The following is a 23,119-nucleotide window of genomic DNA, read 5'->3' as shown; positions in this document are numbered from 1 at the left end:
AGGGCAGAATAGTGGTCAGGGGTGGCCCTGCTACAAACAGAAATAAGGTATTCAGTACAGCGCAATGTTGTCAGTCTCCTACTTGGAGCTGTTTTTATGTAGTGCTCTGTAGTCTCCTGGCTCTATCTATGTAGACCTAATATTGGGTATTTTACCAACAGTCAGTGAGTTAGCTTTCCTGCTTTATATGACGTGTCCACTTGGAGCTTGTTGCTGAGTAACTCACTGGTAATAATGCTGTGAGTACCAGCTTCACTATGTTGTGAATTATTTTCCACCATTACCACATTATCAGCTGCACTACCATAATTATTGGATGGTAACATACCATTAACTATCATTCCTAAGTGCCCTGTGGTTCATATGTTCAAGCAGGACTGCTGAATTTCTATTATGCAATTACTCACTGAGTGGTTACATTTATATATATTTACCTTGGTCTCATAGGTGCTTCAGAGGGGTGTATACCCTGACTATTAGCATCCTTTGTATTCCAATCTCAACCACAATAAGTTGCTTGGGACTATTCCAACATATATTCATTGACACGGATGCTTAGTACTGTTAATTTAATTTATTTTTAATTCACATTACACGACGTTTTGGTAACATATGTTTTAAGTAAATTTATTAAAAGTTAAATTTTATACAATGTAGGAGTGCAGTATAGTGAATTCTTTTAGGAGGCACATTCATTTTGTGTTCTCCTTCCCCCCTTTTTCTGATTCACTTTTCAGTTCACAGTTTGCACCCACATTTTTGATTACCATAATTATTCACTTATTACTTTTTTCAATTGGTGTGGTTTTGTGATCACTCCCTAACCCTCGCGTTTTCTCATTTAGTACAGCTTACTGAATATTGTACAACTTGTATTTGCACATGACACAATTCTTACTTACAAAATAAAATATAAAATATCAACAGAGCCATAGTAAAAGAATGATTTCTGCAATACTCCTCAGAGGCCCTCTAAGAAACCATGTGCAACAAGTTAGTAGGTTTAATCTACATTTTTTGTCACAGTTTACTGATATACTGTGTTGAACTATATATTTTTTATTATCTTTTTTTTGTATATTTGGGAAACGTTTGCACTCCAACATCTTTCTCGGAACATAAGCCCACATGACTTATACTGTACTTGTGAAAGGAACAATTGGCAAACAATGTCACTTTAGAAAGAACAATTAGACTATAAAAAAATAGGAACATTCATTATAAGTGTAACCCATGGATCCCCATCCAATCGCAGATCAGGTCCCCTATGGTGTTCTGGGGTCTGGCTACATGTCTCTGTGTGGTGCATACCTGCTGGCAACAGGAGGGCCTGAGTCTCCCGCGGTGACATGGGCGAACAACAGGACAGGTTTCTGGGGTGAATGCCTTCGTCCTTCTACTGGTGCAGCGCCTCCATCTGCAGTAAGCCCCGGTGATACGGGGTGAAATCCCTACCGCAAAATCCCCTCCCAGGGATGAGAGAATCCAGTCTCACACAATAGGTCTTTTTCCAATTAGCAGCAGCTCTTTATTTCTCTCAGCAGCAGCAGACAGGTACAATCAATATACACCGCGAGCTAGCTGTTCTCCGTTAGCATGTTCCTTGCCTCCACTCTGGACCCAGGGCCATCCAGAGTGGGGCTAGCTCTTCCCTTACCGCCTAAGCAGGGTAAGAGGTATTTGGTCACTATCAGCTCTACTCCTAGCCTGCTCACTCTCTTCTTCTACCTTGCTAACTCATAACTCCTCACATACTAGACACACTAGCTCTTGTCACACACACTAGACTAGAACCACTAAATAGAAAGTGCTCTTTGTAGCTTCCAGTAGGCACCGCCCCTGTGTCTCTTGATTGGACACAGGGTCAAGTGACCTACCTTCACTTACTCAGCACAGTGTCAGAAGTAGGGAAAATCCATGATTACTCCTGGCAACCTGCCCTTAGCAGGGATTACACACAGGAGGAGGATAGAAATATAGCAACTAATCTTACCAGGGCTACATAATTTGTACCCGCTGCAAGTTTAGAACATAAGAATGCATTGAAGGTAGAATGAAAGTGTAGATATCTTAGGAACTTACTACTATTCTAAAAAATAATATAAATATGTTAGGGAGGATGTATGTACTTTAATGTCAGAGAAAAAAAAACAATCATATGTTGTTATGTTAAGAGCATGTGCCGTTTAAGACAACTCAAGACTAATGATGACCTTGTAAAGAATAAGAATAAAGCAAATTACTAACACGTCCCTATAGTGTACTTAAAGCTATAATGTCAACATATTGAAAAAATAGCAATGATGCTAAACATAGGCAAACAAATTAAAAGCATATCAAACTATTTTTTATGCTAGAATCTTCGGCTGATGGCCCCTGGAATGGTGAACCTTTCTCCATAACATTTCCGTTATTGGGCTGGGCTGTAGACTGATCTAGCTCGGATAGTGAAAAGCAAGGACTCTAACAAAGAAGTCTCTCTCCATTCGCTCAAATTTATTAACAACATCTTCACATGTGAATATTTGACATATAATATTACCAAAAACCCTGCAAATAATTTAAGGGCTGAATTTTGACACATTTGCCCATATCTACTCCATGGGTCAAAAAGTACAGTCTTGACCTCGGCCCCTGAGGAAAAGCTAGTGAGGAATGACTCAAAAGGCAATCTGAATTTGGAAGAACTCACAAGAATAACACAATTTTTCTAAGGGCTCTTTAATAGTCAGTACATCTACACAACTAGTGCCACTATAAATAGTGCAGGGTTTCCCCCAACAGGGTAAGCACTAGAGATGTACAAAGTTTTCTCACTCTTAAGTGAACATTATAAAATTCATTGACCCTTACTCGTGAGCAGATAAGCACTGAAGTATATTGTACTTTATGTTGTGTTATTTTGTATGTATGCCTTTCTATTTTTGATTATAAAATGCACCATTTTTGGTTCAACAAAAACGATTGCTTTTATCCAAAACTTTGCAGTAATTTTGCTTAATGCTGAAAGTTAATGGTCGATAACGCTAACTTTTTCATTTTTATTAAGCAAAAAAAACTGCTATTTCAACACTGAAAAATAGTCAAATAGTACATTTTGAATAAGTTTGGCTGTTTTGTAAAAACTTTTCACACTAAAAGTTTGATTAAATTGTTTTGCAGGTTTTTCAAAGTTTTTGAAAAGCTCTATAGAAACTGCAACAAAGTTAATCTTGGCAGGTTCGCATCTCTAGAAAGAGTTTATTGCCCATAAATTGCTTACATTTTCTAAGATTTTGTCTACTTGTTGAGGACAGTGGAGCAATGACTATTCCCACATACTGTAGTGCCGACGGTTATTCTAACACAAACCAGTGGCAATCGCCAAAAAGACCCAGGTACATGCTGGGTCGTGTTTAAGGCAAGTTTAAGGCATTTCTGCATTGACTAACGGCCCATCAGATTAACAGCGGGGGTCCCTGGCAGTCCCATTAATCCGATGGGTCATTAGTCAATGCAGAAATGCCTTAAACTTGCCTTAAACTAGCCAGGTTACACCCAGCACGTACCCAGCATGTAACCGGGCTAGTTTAAGGCAAGCCTTAGAATACTCGTTGTCTCGTCTGTATCAGTGAAAAGGCCTTATCTTTTACCTCCAACATGTAAGTCTGTAGTCATGCCATGTTTTCTTGAGTAACATTCTATAGGACATGTATTAATTTCCTGATTATACAGATCAGTACATACAAATGCAATGTTTACACAAAGATGTATGGTTGTGCAAGATGTTGAAATTACACATGGCCAATGGTGCTAATCTAAGACCTAATTATAATAATTGATAGAAGTTGTTTGACACAAAGATGTTTCTCAAAGTAGATTTTGTTTTATTGAAGCCCAGTACACAATTAAAGGGTTAAGACTGAGAGACGACCACTAACACCCACATCCCTATGTACACCCAATGTACTGTGTAATCATTATACCCCCACCCCATGTTATTCATCTACTGTGTAACCATTATACCCTACCCCCTATTATTCATGCTTTGGCAATACAGAAATGTTCTTTTGTCATGCCAATAAAGCTTATTTGATTTGATCTGTTAATGCTAACATGGTGTGATGAGGGCATGAACCCCTAGTCTGGACAAAAAAAATCTCTCAAGGCACCATTATATATACTTGTGAAAATGACATAGTGATAATTTTTTTTACATCATTCCGCACATGCATATTTCTCCATCCCTGGCTTTATCTTTTGTGATAAACGTTCCGTACATTTTTATCATCTGCATTCCTTTAGGATAATGTGTATAAGGGGACTCCCTTGTCCATTGTATTCACAGCTACTGTAGTACCTAAATCATGTATTTGGCGTCTAAGGCCTCGGATATAGTACAGGGGCGTGAGATCCGTGGCCTGCAGGTTTGCGTGATGGGGAGCGTCATGTGAGCGGTTCACAGTCATTGGCTGAATCGCGCACGTGACCGGCCCGTTGTGCGGCAAAGCCAAACAAGTTTGTCTCGCCACGCACTGGTCGTCTCGCTGCTCACGTGCACGCGGACGCACTATGCACATGGCCTCCATTGGTTTGGATTTGGCGCGAGCGACGTCACTCACGCCGTCGGAACCAGTATGGACGCAGCCTAAGGAGGAACAGTTGAGAGATATACTTCCATTCTGTCTTATACTTACAGCCCTCTTGACCTCTTCTGTCTCCTATGAACTAGCCTCATACTGAACATGGACAATATACTGTATATGGGACTTTGTGAAATGTTCTCTGTTCCCATTCATGCTATTTTTTGACGCTATTAGTAGTCTCATGCTTCTACAGCATACTGAACATTAACCCACTTTTGTGCAGTAATGTAAGACACCAGTAACACACCAGGTCATACAAAGTCCAACAATAATTTAAGATCAGTAGTTTGTGACTGCTGCGTTGAACTCAGGGGGGAATTCTTAATAACCTAGGGGTTCATTCACTAAGCTCCGTTAAGTCACTTTTAGAGCGCAAAGTGCTCTTAGAACGTGATGTTCAGCTGAACCCGATGCACTAAGCAACGTAAACAGGCACTTTGCGCTCTAAAACTGACTTTTTTTAGGAATTGTTTCTAAGTCCAACTTTGCTCGTTCGTTACCCTGTTTGCGTTAAATTCTGCCCTTAAGCGGGATGCACTAAGCAACGCAACCTCAGCGTACGCGAAAGTTGCGTTGATCAGAACACGTCAGCTCGAGGTAGACGCAAAAAAAGCTGGATTTAGAAAAAATTATTTTTGCATGCGCAAAATTCAAACAAAAGGCCGGCAGGTGTCCCGGCTGACCCCGCGGGGGTCCCCGCGGCCGTCCCGGGGTCCCCGCGGGCCTGCAGTACCAATGTTGCGCCTCCAAAAATAATAAACAATATTTATAACTAAATACACCCCCCTAACACATACAATACAGTAATGGGCAAAATTACTATTATCCACATATGGATAATAATGTATTTGCCCATTTTAAATACATATAACTTTCAATAAATACAGTAAAAACATATTACACTTACCTTTTACAGGCACCCACAATGAAGGCCGTCTTCATCCTCATCTTCATCCTGCCCATGCCCCCTACGATGCTGCAAAACATACACAAGAATAGAAACATCCAATGTAATGTCCCCTAACCCCTTAATCACCATAGCGGTTATTAACCGCTACAGTCATTAAGGGGTTAACCCACCCTCACCCACCACTCAGGAGGCCTACATACCCTCCTCCACTAACCCCCCCCCCGTGAGGCCTAACCACCCTCACCCAATACCAAGCCGGGAGGCCTATTCACATACCCTTGGGGCCAATACCCCCTTCCCCCACCCCCAGTACCCACAATAAAAACAATACACAGCCCAAACAATAAACAGCATTCTATTTATTCAATACATAACCCACCCCCTGTGCCTCCCCATAAATACATGATTTATTTTTTTACATACAGGGTTCATACCTCAGGCCCACGGGAGTCCCCGGTGGGCCTGACGAGTCACCTCACAGACCTACAGGTTACCAGCATCATGTTTCACACAGGGTCTGGAGGCCTGTTGGTGGGTCCCGCCAGGTGCCAAGGCCCACCAGGTGGTCGCCGTGGGTCACTGTGGGCCACAATTGGGTCCCCACGGTAGGCCCACGGATGTCTGGGGGACCCGGGTCAGACCCACAGGTGTCTGAGGGGCCTGGGGTGATTCCCACGGGGGTCTGGGGACCCACAGGTGGTCCCTACGGGTCTGCGGTGCCCCCAAAGATGTGTGGCCACCGGTTCTCCCCGCAGGTGTTCCCTGTGGACCCGCCAGCCTGTTACCCGTGAGAAGCCCGAGGAGACCTCAGGTGGTCTCCAGAGGTCTCTCGCAAACCAAAAGGAACCAACCCTGTATGTGAAAAAAATAAACCGGAAGCACTGGAACCAATCCACAGGTAACCATAAAAAAATAAACCCTTACAATCCATAACGGTGTCTTCTTTCTTCTATTTGTAATCCTTCCCATCTGTCTTGGGGTCTTCTTTTCTTCTTTGGGGTCTTTTCCGTCTTCTTCCGTCTTCTTCCATCTTCTTCTGCCACGCCCTTCTGCTCTTCTTAGGAGGGGAGGTGTTCCCTCCTTGGCGACTGGCTTCAAAATGAGGTGACATAGACTTTTATGGGCAAATGCATTATTATCCATATGTGGATAATAGTCTTTTTGCCCATTACTGTACAGTATGTGTTAGGGGGCGGGGGGATGTGTGTTGTTTATTGGGGGCAATTGTCCCCAATAAACATGCTATTGTGCCTTAACCCCTTCATTGCCTTAGCGGATAGCCGCTATGGTAATGAAGCTGCTTTAATGTATTTTTATTAATAGTGTGCGGGAGCAGGGGGTCCCTTGAGCTGAACCGCATTGATTTCTGCCTCAGGGACCCCCAGCTTCCTGAGCTATAGGCCCCGGTTTGGGGCATTGGTGCCAGTGTCGCCGCCATCTTTATAGAGCCCACGTCACGTCTTGAACGCTCTAAAGATGGCGGCGACACTGGCACCCAATATCCCCTACCGGGGCCTGTAACTCAGGAAGCAGGGGGTCTCTGAGGCAGAAATCAATGTGGTTCAGCTCAGGGGACCCCCTGCTCCCGCACACTATTATTAAAATTTACATTAATGCTGCTTCATTACCATATCAGATAGCCGTTACTGTAATGAATTATTGTTTATTGTTATGTGTTTTTTAATACTAGTGTAGATGTGTAGGGGGTCTCCTGAGCTGAACCGCATTGGTTTCAGGTCCGAGGACCCCCTACTTCAGGAGATACAGGCCCCTTTATGGGGTGCCGGTATCCCCTGCAGAATTGAAATGTCCCGGTCACTTGTTGCGAGACCTTTAAAGTGCAGGGGATACCGGCACCCCATAACGGGGCCTGTATCTCCTGAAGTAGGGGGTCCTCGGACCTGAAACCAATGCGGTTCAGGTCCTGAGACCCCCTGCTCATGTACACTATTATTAAAATGTATTTATTTAGTGTACGATCGCCTGTAACAGTCTCGCATGGAGATGGCAAATGTTACATGCAGCTTTTTTTTCTATCAGCTAGCGTACGTAAAGGTTACGAACGCTAGCAGGGGGAAAAAATCAACCCGTACGCTGTGGCTGTTCTGAGCTATTTTGGTGCGTTAAAAAATGGGCCTTTTGAATCGCGTCCCCGGCTTCACTTTTTAACGAACCTGCTTTTTTGGAAAATCAGAACGCAAAACCATTGAGCTTAGTGCATAGCCCCCCTAGTTTTGAAATAATGATGCAGCAGCGCTATCTTCTTTATGACAACACTATTTTTGTAACATCCTCTAAATGACCTTCATACATACCATGCAAATTTTATTAAGATTTATACAGTACTTCCTTTAAGCACAACAACTTTCTCGGTGGTTTGGTGCCCACATAAACCCTGTCCTAATCATTAAGGGTAAATTGTTTTCTTGCATTATTTTGCTTTAAAGAGATTTTACAGGATAGGGCTGATTAGAGATTCTAACATATTTAAATATTTAAACATATGCTGAATAGAAAAATTAAATATTCAACTCTATGCTAATTTGAGTGGCTGCATGCAGGAGCTATCCAGCCTTACAGTGATAACAATGATATGTTTAATAGATTAAGACTGCTGGGCCCGGATACATTTATTTTTATTTATTTATTTATAAAATGTTTTACATTGAGAGTTACCTCTCGTTTCCAAGTATGTCCTGGGCATAGAGTTAAGATGACAAATAATACATGGTTACAAATATGCAACGGTTCTAGGGCCCCCAGCCAATCTCAGATTGGCCCCTGTGGTCTAATCGGCCCCCATTACATGTCTGTGTGATGTGGTGCACCTGCTGGTAACAGGACTCCTGCGTCTCCTGCTGGGTTGGTATGGGGAATATCACCATGACAGGTGTCTGAGGTAGTGTGCTCTGAGTCCTACTCACATCTGGTACAGCACCTCCACCCCATCAGGATCTCTGCAGCAGCAGGGGGAAGTATCTGATGGGGTACTCCTTCTTGGTGCATCCTTCTGTGTGTAGCCAGGTCCCCCTTGCGTACTGACCCCCCTCCTTCTGGTGCGCGAGCCGCGCATTGCTTGGAGCTGCGGCCGGTTGCCGGGGACGCGAGAGGTACGGTTGCCGGGGACGCGATCGGGCCGTCGTTAAGGCCGCAATCGCGTTGCTGCGGTCTCGGCGGTTCGCGAAGCAGGGCGTAGGATCGCCGGGAGGACTCCAGGGAGATCGCACATGTGCGAGAGGGGGACGAGAAAGCCCGCGAAGCCCTAGCCTACCAGGGAAGGCTCTCGAAGAGGACTACAAGTCCCATGAGCCCCAGCAGCACCCCACGTGACGCCAGGGAGCCAATAGGGCTGAAGAATCTCCCTGGAGAGGAGATTGATACATTTTGCGGGCAGAGAGCACATTGGGAGTTGGTGACTGGAGCAGCTAGGGGAAGGAGGTAGGGTGCCGGAGTTGGTGACTCTCTGCACTAGGCCAGCATTCCCCTAGGCCCCAGATAGCCCTGAGTCATCCTAGCTGAGTATTGTAGGGACAGGCCCTAGGTTAGGGACTCTGCCCCATTATCTATTTATTAGTTAGTGAGTAAAGCATATTGCTTGTTGCTTAAAGGGAGCTGGACTATCTCCACGGAGACCAAGCAGTGACTGCGGCCTGCTGGCAGCAGACAGACCCTAGCCAAGGTACAGACGGTGCAGAGCTGCGGTGATATTATCCACGCCGGAATTCACCCCCCGCGTAGGAGGATATCCCGGCGACTCAACCCCAGTGGTATAGCAGCACACGTGGCTGGAGCCAGGGCAGGTAACCCACAAACTCTCGTGCACCAACAAGGCCTATCATCAGACATAGTGGCTGCGCAGTCACACACACACATTGGGTTGGGGTTACTGGACACGGGGTGGGAACACTCTTTGGAAGGTTAACGTCCGCCGTGACGCATAAGGTTAGCGTCCGCCGTGATGCATAAGGTTAGTGTCCGCTGGACGCATAGGTTAGCCCTTAGCGAGGGACACCTGTTGTTATGTGTTGATGTTATATGTCTTCTATGCATGTTAGTAAAGGTATTAGTCATTACCAATTCCGTTGTACGTGGTTATTGATTGTCCTGCGAGGAACCACTCCCCCTCTGGTGGGAGCCATCGCAGGTGGAGGCGCTGCATCGTTGTAAGTAAGTACCCCTAGTATAATTGCCCCAGGTTCCCCGTGGCGGAAGCTCAGCCCTCCTGTGAGCCAACAGGTAATGCACCACACACCTATGGTAACACCGTATGTTCCCTGCACCCCCACACTGTATCTGCGATTGGGGGGGGGGAATACCCGTTACATGTGGAATAACTTCACTCTCACACAGAAGGGATCTTTTGAACCAGGGCATCTTTAATGTCATCTCCATAGGCAGACTGCCCCTCATCGCGGTCGTCACTTAGCCCAGCATTTTCATGAGGTACTCCATTCAGAAGGTTCCTCCTCTGTTAATAGAGTTGCTTCCACCTCTCCCCTAAGGGAGATCCACCAGCTGTGCCAGGTCCCTGGTCACAGTGTGTAATCAGCTTGCACTGAAGTATCTGACAGGCAGACTTGAACTGCTGCAGACACTTCACCTTGAACTCTCCTTGTTAACACACCAAGAACACTCACTAAGAACCCTAACTTTAGGCAGTGCTGTGTCTTATATAGACTCCAGAAACAGACCCACCTCTGTGTCACTAACAGTGGACACAAAGCATGTTGTCACTTCCTTTGTTACATATGACACTTCACCAGGGTTTGAGGGCAAACCTCCATGATCATTACTGGCAACCCTGCAGAGCCAACGAATCCGCAGCAGCTGCCTCCACGAGAAGACGCCGGACGTTTGAACTCTCCCGCAGACTCATCCCCATCGCCGTCGCCATCCATTTCCACCGGATGCGGTCACCCGCGAGACGGAAGTGACGTCACACGCCACCGCCGGCGGCACGGCTGATAGCAGAAGAGGACCGCGAGGATACACCGCCGCGATTGCGAGCATTCAATTGCCAAAGATACCCTTACATGTACAAATCTTTTGTACTTAGTGTGAGTACATTTCTTATCCTTTCATTGATATAAATCCACTGTTTTTGCAACCTGCACCATTGGGCCGTTCTGTGTTGTGTTTTCTATTTGCATATACCGAATTGTGGGATCTGAGTATCTGGAACAGTCTCTCTGCATGAGAACAGAATGGGGCCAATACACATCTAAAAGGAATACCAACTACCTATACACCTCCTGGTTGAATCAGACCAAAGCACTATACTTTATTCATTTTTGTAAGTAGGATATCCTTAAGAGCATGACTTGCATCTAGTCCATTTTTTATCAATATACTGCACAATTATTGTTTTTTATGTTTTTTACCTACACGAGGTGTTCCTGACTGGATCGCTCCCTTCCCACCCCAAACAAAGACTGTATCTGTGGGAAATCTTAGCACATTTCCTTGGAAAGGTTGAGAAGTATCTTGTTGGGTAACAGTTTATGTTTATTTTTATCATTTTTTTCATATAACACTGTTGATATTTAAGGAAACTGTGGCGCCTATGCAATTCATTTAAGTAAACCCTGCATACTTACCAGGATTACTGCCAGCATGAGAAAGATATGTACACCATTTTTACACATGGCTACAAATACATAGCTACATATGTGAACAGGGTATACATTATATACAAGACATTGCATGCACAGTTAGAGATAATATATATTCTAGGCGTATGTAACAGTTACAGACCAGATTAAAATGCGAGACAGCTTTAGTTTTGAAAGAACTTAAACTGGTGGTGGATGTGAGAGCCTCCGGTAGGTTGTCCAGTTTTGGGGTACACAGTAAGAGAAGGAGGAGCGGCCGGATACTTTGCTGAACCCTGGGACCATGAACAGTCTTTTGGAGTCCGATTTCAGATGATAAGTGCTGCGTGTGGTAGGGGTGAGGAGCTTGTTAAGATAGGTGGGTAGCTTGTCCAGGAAGTATTTGAAGGCAAGAAAGGAACGATGAACTTTGCGCCTAGACTCGAGTGATGACCAATCTAGTTCTTTGAGCATTTCGCAGTGATGTGTGTTGTAGTTGCATTGGAGAGCAAAACGGCCTAATGAATTGTAGAGGGTATCAAGTTTGGTAAGGTGGGTTTAGGGTGCCGAACAGTATACTATGTTCCCATAGTCGATAATTGGCATTAGCATCGGCTGTGCGATACGCTTTCTGACCAGCAGGCTTAGGGAGGATTTGTTCCTGTAAAGTACACCTAGTTTGGCATCGGTTTTGGATGTCAAGGTATCAATGTGCAACCCAAATGTTAAATGGGAGTCAAAAGATATGCCCAAGTATTTAAAACTAGTACCGGAGTTAGGGTGGTATTAACGTTCATTCTGATCTGGAGCTCAGTCATTGGAAGCTTTAAAACAGTAGACTTGGTCCCAAATACCATTGTTACAGTCTTGTCAGTGTTTAAAAACAGTTTTTTTGGGAAATCCAATTTTCAAGTCTCAAAAAGTCAGATTGAAGTATGTGTTCAAGGTCGGAGAGGCTAGGGCTGTGTGCATATAAGATTGTCATCTGCATACATGTGTATTGAAGCTCCCTTACAAACTGTAGGAAGATCATTGATGAACACTGAGAGGATAAGGGTCCCCAGAACAGAGCCTTGTGGGACACCACAGGTGATATCCAAGGGGTTGGAGTTAGAGCCTGAGAGAGACAAGCTGCAGTAACCAAAAAATGCAGTATTAGCACCAAAAATTCCTTATTTTTATCGTGCAGTTCACCAATGTTGAACCGCCAAAAATAAAGCAGTTTTTATCGGATCCGTTAAAAGAATCGGATTTCATAAAAAACAGCAATAATACTGCATCTTTGGTAAAAACTGCAATATATCAAGTAACAAAAGGGATAGACAGCACTCAAATTGACAATAAACCGAACTCAGGGTGCCAAAGGAAGAGGACCCTAATCCCTCCCAAATAATAACCAAAATATAAAATTCTGTTCCAGCACTCACTGACTGATAGAATACTATAAAATGTGGGTATATGCCAAAAATGAAAAAGTTTAATAATAGAAGCACAAGATATATAAATTGGAACAATGTAAGTGAAAATAACACGAGTACAAAAATTACGCTATAAAAGCAAACAATGTGGGGAAACAACACAGGGGTAGGGGAAAAGGCAGGGAAACCACAATGGGGAAGTGGGGGGTAAAAACAAGGTGAGAAAGGGGGAGGGATATAGGGGGGCAACGTTTCAGTGTTAAGACCCCTTTCTCAGACCCATTCCCTCAGGTCCAATGGTACTTCCCTTACCCTGTGTTCCCAACAGACTGAGTCATCCCCAAAAAAGATAGTAATAATATAATTGCACTAATGTCCAATGCAAATAAATGAAGTCCTGATGCAAAAAGAATATGTATACCAGGGGAGCGCGTATCCAACCTTCAAAGTCCTCAAAATGTGAATCGCCTGCTCCAACTCTCTCTCACTGTTTCACCCAGGGGTTGCTGGATGCCCTATCCCCTGATAAAGTCAGTTCCTTACTGACAAAACGCGTATGGTGCATCATCACGTTGGGGGTTGTGCTACAGAGGATTCCCTGAGACGCAAGCAGCTGGCTTACAGAGAAGCTGAGGGTTCATCGGGCTCATGGTCAGGAGAGTGTGTTATACCATCTACCCACTGGAACTGTTTTATTTATTGCATGCATACCTGAGTCCCCTACCTATCTCTTCCTATGAGGACATTATAAGGTTCAATTGGGACACAGGAGCAATCTGAAACTTCTCTAATCTCAGGGTTTCATTCCAATATGATTATGGAAATTTTGTAGCAACCTCCACTTTCAAGTTTCTGTTATTATTAAATCGTGTATTTCATATATTCATGGTCATTTACTGTCTGTATTTTCATTATTAAATTGTTATAATTGCATTTAGGATTGAGTGCTCACAGTTTTTGTTTTTTCTATATGTGGTTTAGAAACGAGTTATTCCTTGATGAGCTGCCGTTCCGTTTGTGTTTTTTATTATTTATCCCTCCAGCCTAGCACGTTATTAGTCCCATATTGTACATACACCATTTTATTAATCCCCCTATCATTGTGCGCTGGTTATATCTTTGTGATATATATATTTGTGTATGTACACATTTTATATAACATGACACTGTGACTGCAGGATCACCTTATACACTATTACACATTTAAATGGTACAGTAACAATATAATCGCTGTGCAAGTGAATTGCAGAGTCTATCACTGTCAAGCCTCCCAATTCTGGGGGTACTGGCCTATATGTTAGGGGTGCCGGCACACCTATTGGAGCTCATAAGATAGTGTATGAGTTGCAGGCTTGTGCTTCGCAAAGAACCTTTTTTACGAGTATGGCAGCATGAGATATCCTCTTCAGTGTCTTTCACCCACTCACAACCTGCCACACAGTCCTGCTCCATTGCACAGTGGTCTCTTTGGCTATTTACTCTTTGTCATCTGGTCCTGATCTGCTGGGCTCTGCTGCATGCGCTGGTTCAGCTGTGCAATGCTCCCTCCACGCAGCTCCCCGAACTCCTCCAGGGTCCTGCAGGAACTGACTGAACTGTCATGGCTGCCCCCTCTTAACAACCTCTCTCTCAGTCCCTCCTCATCACCAGCCATCCTAGTGGCTTACATGTCCTGTAGAGAGGAACCTGTTAGGGGGCAGTCAGCCTGTGTTGCTTGCGACACAGGGGACTACATATACATTATAATAAATGCTAAGCCATTAAATCCTAAGTTGTCACCTACATAGCTACATTGCTATTCAATGGATACCCTAAATAAATGTGTTAGTTACGCTTGTCAGGATGAAGGCTCATCCTCCGCATCCTCTGAGGCACCATGAGATACATCCAATAAAGGTCTGATGTCCAACTATACAAAAAGAAAACCCTACAAACAAATCCATGCCCGATGTGACAATAATAAATAAATTGCACAAATTCCCCCCCCCCCCAATAAAAATAAACAATCGTCTTTTTGTCAAATGAGACGCACCACGCCTTATATAAGGCCTGTGACGTCACATTTGACAGTCACATGGTATATCCACCAATTCTATAGAATTAGTGGATGTACAATAGCATGTAATGAATGCCCATTTTTGGGTGCTATTACGTCACCTTAAAGCTGGGGTGGGGAACATATTAGGCACGCGAAATGCTTTGGTCTGGCCCTGCCAAGGAAACCACAGGCGGGACTCGAAATTCAATAAATCTAGGAGCTTTTTTCATAGCAACATAAATTTATATTAAGTGAATCATAATAATAACGTACATTTTGAGGGACAAGCAAGGAACATCCATTATGGGATAGACAGGACACATACGAGTACATGACGGGACAGACACGTATGCGTCTCGTCGGCTGCCCGTGGCCCGTCTGCCTGTATGGCGGTGACTCAGAGGACAGTCATTGCCAGGCAAGCTGGGAGTGTACACGTTGCAAAAGTGTTAACACACTGTGGCAAAACTACGGCGATCCAGTGATGAGACGAGATGTGATGAGATGATTCCTCGCGACGTTGATGACCTTGCCTCTGATGATTGACGACGATGTTGTCGTCTCCTTTGTCGACACAGACGATAACTCCAATCCAACCTTTATCCACACGTCCACGATCAACAATCCTTGCAAAAACTGAATCTCAGATGAAGATTAAGGAAATTACAGTACACAGAAAAGACCTCAAGAGTCGATGATATGAACGTTGGATATGTTCCAAATCCAAGATGCAGGATTAGAACAGCGATCAAAGCAAAATAATCGTGTTGCTGGCGACACACACTAGATAGTTATTAAAACTTAAGTGGTGTGACATCCTACAAATGGCAACTACAAAGAAAAGAAAAGTTGATGCAGAGTGTTGATCTTTCCAAGAGAAATGGACAAATGATTATTTTTTTGTTGAAGTCAAAGACAAACCTGTATGCCTAGTTTGTGGCGATGCGTTAGTAGTAATGAAAAAAGACAATCTGGAGCATCATTAAAGCTCAAAACATGCTAAACTCAATTAATTAGGAGGCCAAATGTGTCTGGATAAAATCAATGCTCTTCAGTGGAGTTTGGAATTACAACAAGCCGCTTTCACTAGGACTCATTGTGACAGAGACGTTATTCAGACGAGTTATGTAGTGAGCGAGCTACTCACAAAGAAGCTGAGGCCTCATGTAGAGGGAGAGTTTGTGAAAGAGTGCATGGTAGCTGCTGCGGAGTTGTTAGCACCAGACAAAGTAAAAGTATTTCAGACTGTTGGTTTGTCTCGGAGAACCGTCTCAGATCGGATTACTGACTTAGCACAAGATATTGAAAAAACATTGAAGGATTCTGCAGGAGATTTCCAATTTTTCTCTCTGGCTTGTGACGAGACAACGGACATAACAAATACTGCCCAACTGGACGTTTTCGTTTGTGGGATAACTGCAGAGTTTGACACGCGAGAGGAACTGCTGTCACTGGAAGCCATGCATGGCACTACAAGAGGTGAGGACTTGTTTGCGAGACTTATTTTATCAATGAAAAAACTTGAGCTAACATTTGAAAAGTTAAGTGGCCTTACTACAGATGGAGCTCCAGCCATGGTTGGCTCGCAAAAAGGGTTAATTGCATTTGTCAAGAAAGAACTGAATCGTCTCAGTCTTGATCCAAGTGATTTAATTATATGCCACTGCATCATACACCAAGAAAGTCTCTGTGCACAGTCGTGGCGGCTCAACAATGTGATGTCGACAGTAGTGTCATGCATAAATTTTGTCAAAAGCAGAGGGCTTAACAGCCACCAGTGTAAGGAGTTACTGAATGATCTTGACTCTGAGTATGGTGATCCTGTTTATCACTGTGAAGTGCGGTGGCTGAGTCGCGGGAACATGCTCATGAGGTTTTACGAACTGCGGGATGAAGTCAAGCAGTTCACGGAGATGAAGGGAAAACTTATCAGGGAACTCAATGATAGCAAGTGGCTGTGTGATCTAGCGTTCATGGTGGACATTACCAAGTACTGTACTTCTCAGAGCTGAACGTCAAGCTGCAGGGCCCCAACCAGCTTCTCAGCTCCCTGTTTTCAAACGTGAAATCATTTGAAGTTAAATTAAGGCTGTGGAAAGTGCAACTCGAAAGGAATAACACAGTGCATTTCCCCACTTTGGAAGGACAAAAGCCTTCTACGACACTTGAATATGCTGGTGAATGTGCAAAACTAATTGAGACATTTAATGAAATATTCAAGGACGTGAAAAGTAAACAAATGGAATTGAACATCTTTGCTACACCGTTCAATGTGGAACCAGCTGATGTGCCTGATAACCTACAACACGAAATCATTCAGCTGCAAAGCGATGATGAGCTGAAAGCTAGATACAACAACCTCCCACTGCTTGAGTTCTATAAACGTTATGTAGCCCTGGTGTCCAGCGGCTCCTGGAGACCCCCCTCCTGTGGAGCAGCGCGGTCGCGGGTGCCGCCATTACCAGCGACGGACACGACGGCTGCTTTCAAGGGTGGGGGCCGGAGCAGGGAGCAGCGCGTCTCTTTCAATGTGCGGCCGTTGCTAAGGCCGCGGTCGCGTCGCTAGGGTCCCCGTCATTGCGAGGTGCGTTGCACATGCGCAAGGGTTAGGAGCGCCGGGAGGCCCACAGATAGCTTGCGCATGCGCAGATAGGAGCCCGCGAAACCCTAGCCTACCAGGGAAGCTCTGAGCAGGGACTACGAGTCCCATGAGTCTCTGTATGCCCGACGTGATGCCAGTGAGCCAATAGGGCTTAGGATCTCCCTGCAGGCAAGTGGATACATTTCGCGCGCTGAGCCCACGCTAGTTAGTTGGAGCTGGGGAGCTGAAGGGGAAGGAAGGGTGCAGGGAGCGAGTGAAGCAGTGGAGAAAATCAGAGCCCCGCCCCTGTGATGTGAGTGACTCAGCGCAGAGCCAGAACCACTCCTTTGTAGAAAGTGCCCTGCCTTCACATTCCACCAGGGGGAGCATGCACTGTGATCTTCAACCCTACGTTGATGCAGTAATAGACTCTTTCTTCTCTGAGGATGAGATGATATATGAGGATGAGATAGACTGTCAGGACATACACCCTAATGTGTATGTGCCCTGGCGAGCGCCAGGGATAGATGTCCTTGTGCTAATGTGCCCCTGCCTGCACAAAGCCTCTAGAGAGGGAGCTGACATGTCCCAGTTACCGCTAGACTTCTAGACGACTGAGGTAGGTGGAGAACCGGGGATACAGTGTTTTAGTCCCACCTGTGACTGTTCTAGAGGTGCACTGGCGTGGGAGCCCGAATGTGAATGCTGCGGTGCACGGTTCTTGAAGCCTATTACACCCCAGGCTCCGGAGTCAGTGGAGAAAGAAGCGGGGAAGCCTGACCCCTCTGCAAAAGTGAGTGATATTGCTAATCAGTCTGTCCTAATTCCAGTGGCCTCAGTGGACCCGTGTGTCCAAAACCATGTTGCAGAACCAGTTCCAGACCCTCTCAAAGGGGACGTTTTAGTGGTAGAGCAGGAACCACAGAGCCCAGAATCAGAGGGTAAGGTGTCTATACCCCCATCTTCTTTTGGTGATTTCAGCGACCAACCGTTCGTGGTGATGCGCCTGCCGGCGGACCACTCTAGTGAAGTCACCGAGCCAACTATCTCGGCGGATACAGATCCTGCTGTGGGCCCGTGTGCCCTAGAGGAGGTGTATCCAGATGTTGCGGACCCTGCTGTGGGCCCGTGTGCCCTACAACAGCCAGTCCGGCTTACTCCAACGGTACCATCGGTCCTAGAATGGGGACCCGTACCTAACGAAGACAAGGGTGAGTCGACTGCCCCAGGGGTGTTGGGGGTGAGCCTCCAGGTGACCGCGGAGCACGATAGCTCCTTAAGTCTGGTCACCAGGGCGAATGGCTCCCCTCTGCATCGCGTCCTGGCGGAGGTGTCCTTTTTAGAAGGTAGCTGTCCAGTGGTGCGACCCATACCTACCTGCCCGTGTTCCAGATGAAGAGGAACCCATTGCAAGCCAGCGGAGTAGTGAGGAACCTCCTTACTTCAAACCGGCTCCTGATCTGAGTGTCAGCCCGTGCACTCCGACATCCATGGTCCCAGGACTGGGATCCAACGCTCCCGAGGTTCCAGCAAGTAAGTGGACTGTCCCAGAAGTGCCGGGGACAGGTCCCGATACAGCCAAGGTAGGAACTGACAGCGTCCCCGAGGACCTGTTGGCCACCGTGAATCACAGCAGTGGTAAGTTATCTACCCTTTACCTCCTGCCGGGTGAACCAGAGACTTTGAGGAAAGAGACATTGTCCATTGCTCGCTTCCCAGTGGAAGCTTCGTAAGTATGTAGGGACAAGGACTGTGTGGAGAGGTATTCAGGGAAAGTTGCCTCCTTTAAGCCCAAAAAGGAGCGCTCCATTCACCATGTGGTGGACCGCGGGAAAGGTCCTGGCCTCCTGGCCTACCGCATCCATGCTGCGGAGGGCCGGGTAAAGGCCTGGTTTAGAGACATTGTACTATTCCTTCCACCAGGGGGAGGAATGAGTATGGAACTGGTGACTGTCCCCCCAGAGCGTGCTCTCCAAGAGATTTACCCAGGGGAGGCTCACGGACGCAAAAGTGAGGTACCCCCACCTGATCAGTTAGGGCACCCCACAAATGGTCTCAGCAAGCAGCTGACGCTCAGCTGGCCTCGGTTACTGTGTGTGATATGCCATGTACCCTGTTGTGTGAAGTCGAAATGATGAGTTGTATTGTTTATGCCCTGCATTTTGATTATATAACCATTATGCCGTATGATGTCGTTCCCCAAGCGGGGACGTTGGATTTTTCACCAGGGGAGAGTCTAGCCCTGGTGTCCAGCGGCTCCTAGAGACCCCCCTCCTGTGGAGCAGCGCGGTTGTGGGTGCCGCCATTACCAGCGACAAACCCGATGGCTGCTTCCAAGGGTGGGGGCCGGAGCAGGGAGCAGCGCGTCTCTTTCAATATGTGGCCGGTTGCCGGGGACACGATCGGGCCGTTGCTAAGGCCGCGGTCGCGTCACTAGGGTCCCGGCGGCTCGAGGAGCAGGGCGCGGCCATTGCGAGGTGCGTTGCGCATGCGCAAGAGTTAGGAGCGCCGGGAGGCTCACAGATAGCTTGCGCATGCGCAGATAGGAGCCAGCGAAAACCCTAGCCTACCAGGGAAGGCTATGAGCAGGGACTACGACTCCCATGAGCTTCTGTATGCCCCACGTGATGCCAGGGAGCCAATAGGGCTTAGGATCTCCCTGCAGGCAAGTGGATACATTTCGTGCGCTGAGCCCACGCTAGTTAGTTGGAGCTGGGGAGCTGAAGGGGAAGGAAGGGTGCAGGGAGCGAGTGAAGCTCCTGCATCGCGTAAGGTCCCCCACATCCCAGGTAGGCCCCAACTCCCCACCAGGTTAGTGGGTAATTGATAGGGACGGCCCCAGATAGGGACTCTGCCCTTAGTGTGTGCTGTCTTGTCAGAGTCATGGCTGTCAGTGCTGTGAGGTCTGACAAGCAGGCACAGTGTTTGTGCAGCACGTTTGCTGTACGTACCAAGTAGGTGGCAGTGCGTTACTGCAAGTACTAGGTACTAGTTAGTTAGAGTCAGGACCGGGAAGAGCTAGGGGGACGGGATAGGCCAGTTAACCCCTTAGGTCCCAGGTAGGTCCTCACTCCCCAGCTTGTAGTGCTACAGGGACAGGCCCTAGGTTAGGGACCGTGTCACGTAGTGCCAGTGATAGATAGGGACACAGCGGACACTGCGCTTCCTGAAAGAAGACTTGGGCTCAAGTCTGCGACCCAGAGACAAAGACTATCTTCAGGGTGGGATCGCCCCTGGTGGACCCCAAGCAAGGACCCACCGGATCAGACGGGATCCCCGAGCGACAGATCCTTTGTGAAGTGGTCGCAGACCCGAGTGTAAGAGCACTCGGCAGGTACTCTATAAGTGCACCAACAACCCTTAACATTCTCCTAACACATAGTGGCAGCGCTGACCACGGGACAAAGGGGTTGGGCTGTGGGCACCGTGTGGGGATGTTATAATGTTGTGATGTTATGAGTATGATGTAATAGTTATCTTTTGTTCATTCAGTAAACCTGTTATCCATAATACTGGTGTATGGGGTTTCTGGGTGGGTTCCTATGTTAGGGTCATTCTACATTCCCATAGAATCCTACATAGATGGAGGCGCTGAAACCAAGAAACGTTCCAGAGGATTCACCCCAGGCTCTCACTGGCGGAGGCTCAGCCCTCCTGTGAGCCTGCAGGTATATGTGCCACACCTGGTAACACTGTATGTTCTCCGCACCCACACTATATTTGCGATTGGGGGGGGGGGGGATACCCGTTACAGTTACATAAGCAATGATGAATTTCCCCCTTTGAGGAGACATGCATTGAAATATGCATCTGTGTTCAAAACAACTTACTGCTGCGAGCAGTTCTTTTCAAAACTTACCATCGCAAAGAGTCGACAGCGCTCCAGACTGACCGACGCAAACCTGGAAAAGCAGTTGTGAGTAGCAACATCATCTATACCAGCTAACATCACACGCCTCACCAAAGAGAAGCAGTTCCAGCCATCACATTAGGGGTGAGTTAATTAAATGTTTGACCAAATATAGCAGGCTAATTTTTAAGTTGATAATTTTGTATGGCCCGCAAATGATGTTATAAATATCCAAATGGCCCTTGGCAGAAAAAAGGTTCCCCACCCCTGCCTTAAAGGGAGAGAAACACATTGCTTTTTTGGAATCACATTCCTCCCCCTTAAGGTGATATCACAGCATGGATAAAGGGCATTCATCACATGATACATCCACCAATCCTTTTGGTGGATGTACCATGTGATGTCATTAGTGTTGGTTGAGAGGTAAGAGTTCAGCAGTTAGCCCCTAATGTAATCAAGGGCGTGTATTTTAATATGGTTAATGTGTTTTTTTAATTACAGGTTACCATTGATTGCCAATGTGGATATCTGGGCTCCCAGTTGAGCGATCTAGGACATTTAATCGTGGCCATTTCGCAGTGACCAAATGTTCGCCGGTGCTTCGCTATACTCACCCTGCCTCCGGAACCTTTTGTCGTCGGCCACGTCTCCGCTAATATAAATGCCTAAACACCCTACCCTAAGCCCCTACCCTAAAACCCACTACCCTAAGCACTTACCCTAAAGCTTCTACCCTAAGCCCTCACCCCAAACCCTTCTACCCTAACCGCTAATACCCTTAAATTAACACCCACTCTAAGCACTAAAACCCCTTAAATTAACCCACATCCCTAAACAGTAATAAAACTTACCTTCCAGCGGCAGGTCGGTTGCGGTGGAGGGTCAATCTGCGGCCAAACACCGACAGTGATTTGGTTGCGGCAAAATGGCTGCAACCAAATGTCCTATTCCACCATTGAGAGGGCCTAGTTATCCACAGTGACAATCAATGATTTTATGTTTAAAATGTATTATTGTTTCTTTTTTTAAATTTATATTTTTGTTTGTTAATGTCCAAAACCATTATATTTGCCACATTTTGCTAATAGGGATATTGAGCATTAGTCTACAGAGTGGTGGGGGTAGGTTTGTGGGAGATTGGGCTAGCTGTTAGCAGTTATCCACTAAGGTAATTAAGGGGGATTATTGATGTATCTTAATATTGTTAATGTATTTTTTTTTATTACTGGGTTAACATTTATTGCCAATGTGGATATCAAGGCTCCCCAAATTGTGGTAATAATACTCATACTCTTTTTTTGCTGGTACAATATTAACTCCCCTGTAATGGAGTTTGATATATCTGGGGCTTTTTATTAATGGATTAAAGATCAGACACGTATAACTGTATAAGTATTTTAAACAATTTTTGATCACTTGACATTTTTTCTCTGTTTTAATGTAGAATGTAGACTCTGAATGGTCTTTTTCTACCCCCATTGTAAATAAATCAGATCTATCGATGCACCCACCCTTTAAAAGGACCAATTAGGAAAGGGATTGGATAAGGGAGATGTAAGGAAATAAAAATACTAACAATAGGTAACATTAAAGATCTATTTAGCAAAAGTAATGATAATACATAATAATGCTGTTTATGTCTTATTTCAAGTCCAGCAAAGAACAGAAGGGGGTAAAAGAAAGACAGGACAAGAGTACTTAAGAAGAGACTACAGTTTTTAGAGAAAGACCATGTGAAATCATTTACTGCATGTTATACAGTAGTATGTTGAAGATGGAGTGCATGAAGGATGCTGTTTACTGTAAGACAAGAAGATTGGTAGTTGGAGATATAAAGTAAATGCTGTTAGAGACAGGTCAGATGGTGCTATCTCATTCTATATGCCTACCTGCTTGTATTATATAAGCCAGGGGCGCGCAAACTTTTGTTGCTGTGCCCCCCTGCAGCTCCTCTCGATTCTGCACCCCCTTTCTTACCTCGCACGCCGTCAAATGACACCGCGGGGTCACGTGACCCGCAGTGTCATTTGACGCGTGTGACGTCACGTCACATGACCTCGTGATGTCATTTGACGCCGCATTGCCATGGACACGAGTGACACCGGC

Source organism: Ascaphus truei, chromosome 2, assembly GCF_040206685.1.
Source record: "Ascaphus truei isolate aAscTru1 chromosome 2, aAscTru1.hap1, whole genome shotgun sequence".
In the NCBI taxonomy this organism is placed as follows: Eukaryota; Metazoa; Chordata; class Amphibia; order Anura; family Ascaphidae; genus Ascaphus; species Ascaphus truei.
This window is presented reverse-complemented; position numbering follows the sequence as displayed.